Source organism: Suricata suricatta, chromosome 13 (genome assembly GCF_006229205.1).
Source record: "Suricata suricatta isolate VVHF042 chromosome 13, meerkat_22Aug2017_6uvM2_HiC, whole genome shotgun sequence".
Classification (NCBI taxonomy): domain Eukaryota; kingdom Metazoa; phylum Chordata; class Mammalia; order Carnivora; family Herpestidae; genus Suricata; species Suricata suricatta.
Window position 1 is genome coordinate 79,192,893 of NC_043712.1, and position 8,608 is coordinate 79,201,500.

The 8,608-nt window shown below is 43.6% G+C and overlaps 1 long non-coding RNA gene across 1 annotated transcript; it reads right to left on the reverse strand.

The window, feature by feature from the left end:
- Window positions 1-811: 811 nt before the first annotated feature.
- LOC115276829 lies at window positions 812-5,836 on the reverse strand. The gene is made up of 2 exons (XR_003902107.1): window positions 5,640-5,836; window positions 812-1,676 (listed from the first exon to the last, which is right to left on the reverse strand). It is a non-coding gene; the product is annotated as an uncharacterized LOC115276829 (long non-coding RNA).
- Between the last annotated feature and the right edge of the window lie 2,772 nt (window positions 5,837-8,608).

Here is an 8,608-nt window from a genome sequence, read left to right on the forward strand (position 1 = left end):
CAAGGGATACAGAAGAGCTGATGCATAGGGGCACATGTACCCCTATGTTTACAACAGTGCTTTCAACAATGGCCAAATTATGGAAAGAGCCTTGATGTCCATCAACTGATGAATGGAGAAAAAAGATGCCATTTATATATACAATGGAATACTACTTGGAATGAGAAAGAATGAAATCTGGCCATTCGCAGCAATATGGATGAAACTGGAAGAAATTATGCTAAGTGAAGTAAGTCAGTCAGAAAAAGACAGATGTCATATGTTTTCACTCATATGTAGATCTTAAGAAACTTAACAGAAGACCATGGGGAGAGGGGAGGGGAAAAAATAGTTACAAACAGAGAGGGAGGCAAACCATAAGAGACTCTTCAATACCGAGAACACACTGATGGTCCCTGGAGGGGAGGTGGACAGGAGAATGGGCTAAATGGGTGATGGGCATTGAGGAGGGCACCTGTTGGGAGGAGCACTGGGTGTTGTAGGTAATCCAATTTGACAATAAATTATATTAAAAAAAAACAACAACCTCCTATATAACACCTTGTCCATAGGGTCAGCTTGCCTATTAGAGTAGGCACAAAGCCTAGGGTCCTCAATACCTCTAGGGGGCCACAAAGCTGTTTTCTTTTCAAATCAGAAGCAAAAAAAATAATAAAAACACTATGTCAAAGAAAAGCTTTTGTTGTATAACATTAACATATTCATCCTTATTATGATCTTACTGTAATATTTGTTTTTGAAGGATGGGGACCACAAAAACCATAACGCAGCCTTGCTGGTCCCTCAAAAATTACAAAGGGACCACTAAGCATTTCAGATCTTACATCTTTATTCTCTTCCTGGAAATTCACAATTAAATTCACAGGAGCTTGGCAATAAAAACACAACAACAACAACAACAAATTATAAAACTTAGTTTTTACTCCAGGGTTCACAAGGCTTACTTGATCCTGAAACTTTTTTTCTTCTCCATAACTGCTACCTTCTCCCAGAACTAGTACTCCATGAAGAATTTAGGAAATAATTACATTTCTATTGCATTAAGATTCAGCATTGATCGAGAGAGTCTACATTTGAATGTAGAGGGTTGAAATTTCTCAACCCTCTTTTTTCTTTAAGCAGACTGCCCAGAAGCCTAAAGGATCATTCCCTACTCTACACAAACAGAACAGGGAATGATGCCGGACGCTCTCTGAGCAGCAGGCCAGCCACACAGCCCCGCCTTCCCCCTCGGCCGGAGAATCTTGTTGCCCAAGCTTCAGGTTCATGCTACACAGCTCACTGAGACCCATTTCAATTCCTTTTCTTGATAGTTTTGCCGCAGTGTGAGGATGAAACTAATTCCCGAGTGGCAAGGAAGGGTGAAAAGCTGCTCTCCCAAAACCCTGAACATGTTATTCCTTAACCTATCAGACCTTATTAAGTGACTTAAAACTCTGTCGGTTTTCAAAAGGTTTCTCCAGGAACAGATTTCTTGGTTCCGTCTCAGTTCTGGCTGTTCCCACAAACACACAGCCTATCGAGTTTAGCAGCGCTTGGCTGCACGAACGCCAACATTACAAGGTGCTTTCAATATTCAGTCCGCAGCAACAGCGACCTCCTGTAGAAGCACCTTCACAGTCACGTGTAATAAACCACAGGAGTGTGAGGTAGAAGCAGAAGAAGGGTCAGTGGCTCTAGGGTATAAAATACAAGTAGAAAGTGACTTTTTATTTTTCTAAAGTTTATGCTAACTAATGTCCCTTTTTATTTTTATTTTTTTTAATTAAACTTTTATTTATTTTTGAGAGACAAAGACCCACAAGGAGGGGAGGGGCAGAAAGAGAGAGGGAGATACAGAATCTGAAGCAGCCTCCAGGCCCTGAACTGTCAGCACAGAGCCTAATGCAGGGCTCGAACTCATGAACCACGAGATCATGACCTGAGCCAAAGTCAGATGCTTCATGAACTGAGCCATCCCAATGACCCTTTTTTTAAAATCAGTTTTCTGTTTGACAGAAAAAGTCAGACACCAAGGCCTTTCTTTTCAGTTTTCTGGGGTTTATCCATTAGGAAGATGGCCTCTATTATTTTTTTTCTGGAAGCAAATACATCTGACTGCCCTGTCTACCTTAAATAAAGTACGTATGTTTCTCAACGGGGAGGTTCTTGAAGACTTTTGGTTAAATGGAAACCATCAAATCTAGGTAGCTAAAAGATTTTTTTACAATTAGGAAACAAAATTTCTTTTAAGGAAAAAAAAAAAATCCTGCTCATTTAACTATAGACCTGAAATCTAGAAGACAGAGAATTGACTTAGTTTCCTGAACACATAGTACTTAGCAAAACAAACAATGATAGCAACAACAGCGAAAATACAATTTGGCCAGGTCTTGCTTTGTACATCTTTTATCATGCCGAGTGGACTTCACTAAAATTATTTGTCTGTAGGTGTCTCTGTCCTTCTTAAGGTAGAAAAGTCCTCAAGGATAGAGAGCTTGTGATCTGTGCCTTGGTTTTTCAAATGCCTACCACAGTGGCTAGCATACATTAGGAGCTTAATGAAGCTGGTTGGATGAAGATGTAAATATGAAGTGACTGCGTCACCTGGGTGACCTCGTGGGATCGAGCCCCATATTGGGCTCTGTGCTGAGACTCAGAGCCTGCCTGGGATTCTCTCTCTGCCCTTCCCCTGTCCATCCTTCCCCCCCCCCCCAAAATAAACATTCATGAATGAACAAACAGATAAATCTCAGGTGGCTTTTCAATAGTATCACCAATTGGAAATTGTCAGTATATCCATGACTATTAGTTACATTGTTATTCCTCATCCTAAAAACTGATACTCTGCAACCACACAGGGAAAGCTCCCAAGAAGTAGTGCTTAAACTAAATAGAATTTCACAGGATCCCGCCTCTGGGGGGTGTGTTTGTGTGCACCTGTGCGTGACAGCCAGAGAGAACATCTCCCACGGCTGGCAACGTCGATAAAATTGCTAACACTGGTTTTATTTCCTATTAAAGCCCTACCTGGGCTCATTATTTTTGAGTCAAAGGAGATATCTGTAACTTTTTTCCCCCCAAAAACTATTGAATGCTTACAACCATAGTAACAAAGGAAAAAGAAACTATTTTAAAGGCAAATCACTTCAATAATCTTCTTGAACAACCCGACTGGACTAATTGGAAGGACAGTAATGCATCGTCAGCTAACAAACCCGGTAGGTGCTTGGTGGAGGGAACACAAAGGTAACAGAATTGGCATTTTATCTCATCATTTATCTTGAAGGGCTCGCGAACTAGTCGGGGAGGTAATACAACATACCTGGAACAAAACACCGACTGGAAAATAGGAGCAGAGCAGTGACTTTAAATCATGTTTCCGTATGTCAGCGCCCTTCTAGAAACAGAAGTGAGGCGCCACCCACCAAAAATGAATAACAGTAGCCTATTTCTTGGTTTACGAATGGAAAAAAAAAATTGGTTATTAGGATTATATCAATTTTGTATTTTTATCCTACCCATTTTCCTTAAACGTTGGTGTTTCCTGCCACACAGCTATTAATAAGATGGCAGAGAGATTTAAATCTGTAGCAAACACATATTGAGAGAAAAAAATTCTGAAATTGTTGAGGACTTAATTTCACAGTTTCTTATTTTCAAGGAAATATACTCCTGGTTGTCATATTATATTTCTTAAAGAACAGTCATATTTTCTTCTGGTAACAGTGTTCCCAGTTTGTGGGATGAATTAAATATACCAATATTTCATGGTGCTCCTACCTGATGACCATAATATTCAGGTATTTTGCTACTGAAATAAGTTGGGAAACAGGTGTCCAACAGAATGAGCAAACAATTTTAGCAATTTTTGTCTATTTATATCCTGACATTGCATAGAGGCTACAGGCTGTTAGTGCTACAAACACATTTTCAGATATTAACGGACGCCAATGAGAGGGCCATAGCCTGAAATGTGTTCCTGACGTGGTATTTCAAATAGGCCTGGAAGGATACTTCAAATCTGGAAAAAAATGCTTTTGAAATGCAAAGTGACCCAACAGTTATTTTTTGGCATCTGGTGGTAACGTCGATTTTACAGCCACATTTTAAATAATCTTACGTTGTTCAAGTCACTGTACATTGTAGAAATTTTTTTAAACTACTAAAGCATTGAAAGAGGAAAATAACTGTACTAGTCAAGTGGACTATTACTAACATTTTGACGTACTTGATTTTTTTGTGCACGTATTAACAGTTGTAATCAACTGGCTATATAATCTTGTATCCAGAGTTTTTCAGTTAAGATGAAAACTTAAACTTTTTCTCACATTATTAAAACAAAATCTATGTGAGGGGGCTGGGTGGTTCAGTCAGTTAAGTGACCAACTTTGGCTCACGTCATGATTTCACAGTTCGTGGGTTCAAGGCCCACATCGGACTCTGTCCTGACAGCTCAGAACCTGGAGCCTGCTTCAGATTCTGTATCTCCCCCTCTGTCCCTGCCCTGCTTGCACACTCTCTCTCTCTCAAAAATAAATAAAACATAAAAAAATTAAAAAGAAAAATAAATTGGTGGGTGTGGTATCTTTAACAGATGCATAATTTAACACTGTAAAGATATATCGATTTATGTACCAATCCCCTTATTCCTCTACATTAAGGTTAAAGTTTTTCATCTCTCACTATGATAAGCCTGAAATGAACAGAGGAGTTGGTGTTTTTGTTTGCCTCAGTCTTGTGGTTCATGGGTCTTGCTCTGTTCTCCATCAGCCTTGTGGTCTGGGAAGGACTGACCCAGCTTCAGGAGCGGGGGCCCTGCCGGGACTGGCCAGGGAGGTTGGTTCAGGGAGAGGCATATGAGCATGTAAAAACGATAATATGTTGGGGTGCCTGGGTGGCTCAATCAGTTGGTCTGTCATACTCTTGATTTTGGCTCAGGTCATGATCTCATGGTTCATGAGATCAAGGCCTGTGTCATGCTCTGTGCTGCCAGCATGGAGCCTCCTTGCGATTTTCTCTCTCTCTCTCTCTCTCTCTCTCTCTCTTTCTCTCTCTCTCAGCCCTTCTCTTGCTCACCTGTGCACTCTCTCTCTCAAAATAAATAAATAAACTTAATAAAAACATTTTTTAAAAGAACAATACATTCCCGTGACACTCTTCACTCAGAATCTCCATTCGGGAGAATCAGAGGCAGAATTACTACCTGTGGCACCAGAGTGTCCTCTGGTGCATCACACAAACATTCACGTTCAGCTACAGCACAAAATTCTCGTTCAAATCATGTAAGGGCACAGTGAATGTGATTCAAGAAAAATAAAGAGGGCACCTGACCTGTTTGGCAAATAGAAAGGAAAAGAAGGGGACCTATCTGAAGCCACGACAGAACTGATATCCAGAGAAAAAGCTGATGAAATAAGAACCAGCATATAAAAAGCAAATGTATTAAAATTTAGGACATGTACATTTCATGACTGTAACTTAGTTCATAATTTAGTCCGTATGTTTAGAATTCGGTGACAAAAGTACTATCCAGTGGATTAGAAAGGCTTCTGAATTACCAAACGTTAGCGGAACTAAAAATCTTCAAAAAAACAAAAAAACAAAAAAACCCAAAACCTGTTTACCCAAAGCATGTTGAACGTCTGTTCTGCACCTACCCTTCAGCTCCTCAGACTTAAACTCAGGGACTGAGAGAGAAAGAAGTTTATCACGAAGGAACCTGAAATCCAGGAAGAGTATCTACTGCCACAAGACGCATGCCCAGTGTGGGCTGTCCACAGTCCTGCCGCACGGTGAAAGCCACGGTCACACTCTTGTGAAGGCTGAATGAACACAGTGAATCCTGCAATCTCCGGGGCCTCGTGAACAAAAGGAAACCTAAGTGAATAAAAGTTCGTGAGTCCTGCCCTCTTACCAAGTGACAAACAGTGCTCGGACTCGTGTGACATGCTAGGTAGGCACAGGGCAGGCCGGTGGACCTCGGGGACTCGGAGCTCACGCTGAAAGCAACTGTCTATGAGCCAGTGGGAGACAAACATTTGGCTAATACGAGGCTGTAAACTGGTGTCCGCAGAGACTTTTGATCCACATGCGGTGCCGGGCAAGGCTTTAATTTAAAACCCAGTCCCTTGGCCCTGTGTCCACAATGGCTGGCAGGCTGCCATTATTTAATACACTGCCTTCTGACCCACTGAATAGTTCTGACCCTTGTTAAAAGTAGGTGGATGCAAATATTTGAAGTGGCTTCTAAGAATATAATATGTTACGAAAATGCCAATAAAGCAGGAAAACTATAGGCAGAATAGAAGAATAAGACCAAAGGAAGAGCTAAGACACAGGTATGAGTGGCCCTGTGGATCTGCTCATTTCCTGCAATGACCGGCAACTTGGCTTTGAGTTTCCCGCCAGCCAAGGCACAAAAAGTAACATGAGCACTTGACAGGAGGATTTGACTGTCCATAAGGAAGAGGCGTATTTGTGTTTCTCAGGGGAGGGTGGGGGCAGGAGGAAGGAGTGAGTTTTCCAGATATTAGTATTTGGTAACTAATTAGTTCTGAAGGTCTCTAAGCTGCCATTATAACCATTATTACTTTCATTCATATAGCACTTTGCAAAGTAATTTACACACTTTCTTTAGTTTGCATGAAAATGCTATGATGCAAGATTTGAGGGGATGGTGTTATTAAAGCAATGTATCTCTCACTCATGCATCAAGGAGCTTTGCCTCCCTGGGAACGCAAAGCAAAAGTAGAAAATAAGCAGATCATCTCTGAGATAACAAACCAAACAGCACTGGGGGTATGCATAGGAAAGCGCTCCTCACTCAGAACCTATATCCCCTTACTTAACCTGAAATTCTAACAAGATTAGCTAACTAACTTCCTTCCTAAAGCGACAGCGAATTAAAAGTTAACAAGACAGGCGCTATTACAGAGAGGCACTCTGAAAAGACCCCAAAACACCACGAAGTGTAGAAACTGAAAACCCTAAAAACACTCACCGGGTAGCATGGGCAGGAATGCGTCCAGGGGTCAGTTTCTCTCTTGCCTGGACCCTGACCCTCCATGAACCATTTGTTCACACAGGAAATGAAATGAGCTCATGATCGCCCACTCCCGACCCTTACAGCCTTTCAGAGACCTTCCAAGGCTCAAAAGATAAAATCCTTATTTAAAATGGCCCACGACGCCTGGCAGATTCTGGCTTCGGCTGCCTGCCCCTCACCCCTCTCACTTCTACCCCACCTGCGGGAGCTGCGGCAGCACATTTGCTCCTCCCTGTACCTGGAAGTGTTTCATAGCCACCCCTCGTGGGCCACCCGAAAGGTCATTTCCTTGGGAAGCTTTACCGAATCCTGAGGTCTAGATTGCGTCTCCCTGTGAACCCTCAGCCCCCTGGCGTTTGAGACTCGATCACAGTTGCGTTTGTTAGTCTGATCGTTTCATACCTGTTTGCTCCCGGGCGTGGGTTCTGGGAGGACAAGAGCCATGTCTGGAACACGTACGGAATAAATATTTACTGGGGGGAAAAAAAAAGGGAAAAGAATATGTAATGTCACAGGACAAGCATGATACATCCTCCTGGTAAATATTGCAATTTTACTACAAAATCTTTTTGGGCAGGAAGAGGCTATTATTTTCTTTATTAAAGCAAAAATAAAAGATCCTTTATGGAGTAAAATGAAAAATTCCTATGAATTTTAAAGCTAAAAGATTCCAGCCTATGCCCCCACCCTCCCCCCACCCCCCAGGTTTCTGAAGGCATTGTGCTTAAAATAATATGGAAACACGGTGTGGTAAAAGATCCAGTTTCCAAGGCATCTGGATGACCAAGGCTCATCTCCATCTTACTAGAGGAGAATGTGTATGAAGAAGGTTTTGCAAACTATAAGGCTTTGGGCAAATATAACTTGTTATTTCTGACAAATGTGTCCCGAAGAGGGGGAATGACTTGGCTCGTATCACACCGCCAATTACAGGTGAGGCTGACGCCAGGACCCAGGTCTCCGGAGGCCTGTCCTGCCCACTGCTTTTCATTAACACCCAGCACCTGCCACCTGCGCCCCACAGCAAAGGTCCCCTTCCTCCCGGCCACATCTGGGGCCGATGCCCTAAACCAGTCTCAAATACATTTCAAGTTCTGACCAACCAGAATTGAGAAGCGGGTAAAAAAAAAAAAACCAATTGGTCATTTCCCGGCATCAGAAGCTGGAGGCTTTTTGCCTGGCCCTCGGCACTGGGCAGTTTCCCTCGAGGGCTACAAACGCGGCCAAGCTTCGCTGGGGCCCTAATCCGAGGGCTCGCCCCCTAGCGGCGCCGAGGCGGGACTGCAGCCGTGCCAGAGTCGCCGTCAGGCTGCTTTTTCCGAGAAGCGCCGGCGGTTTCCACGGGGCTGGGAAGCGGGAAAGCTCGGGAGTAACTAAGGGAAGGCACCACACCGCAGGCGCGGACGCGGCGGCCCGGCCTCGCGGTCCGGCGCGCAGAGGTTGGCCTCAGCCGCTCCTTAAGGAAACCCGGACCCCCCTCGGGCGTCCGCGGAGGAGGGTGGAGGTGTCCGGCAGGCGCCCCCGGGAGGCAGCCGCATCTCCCGCTCCGTGCGTCCGGCCCGCACACGCCCGGGGCTCGCC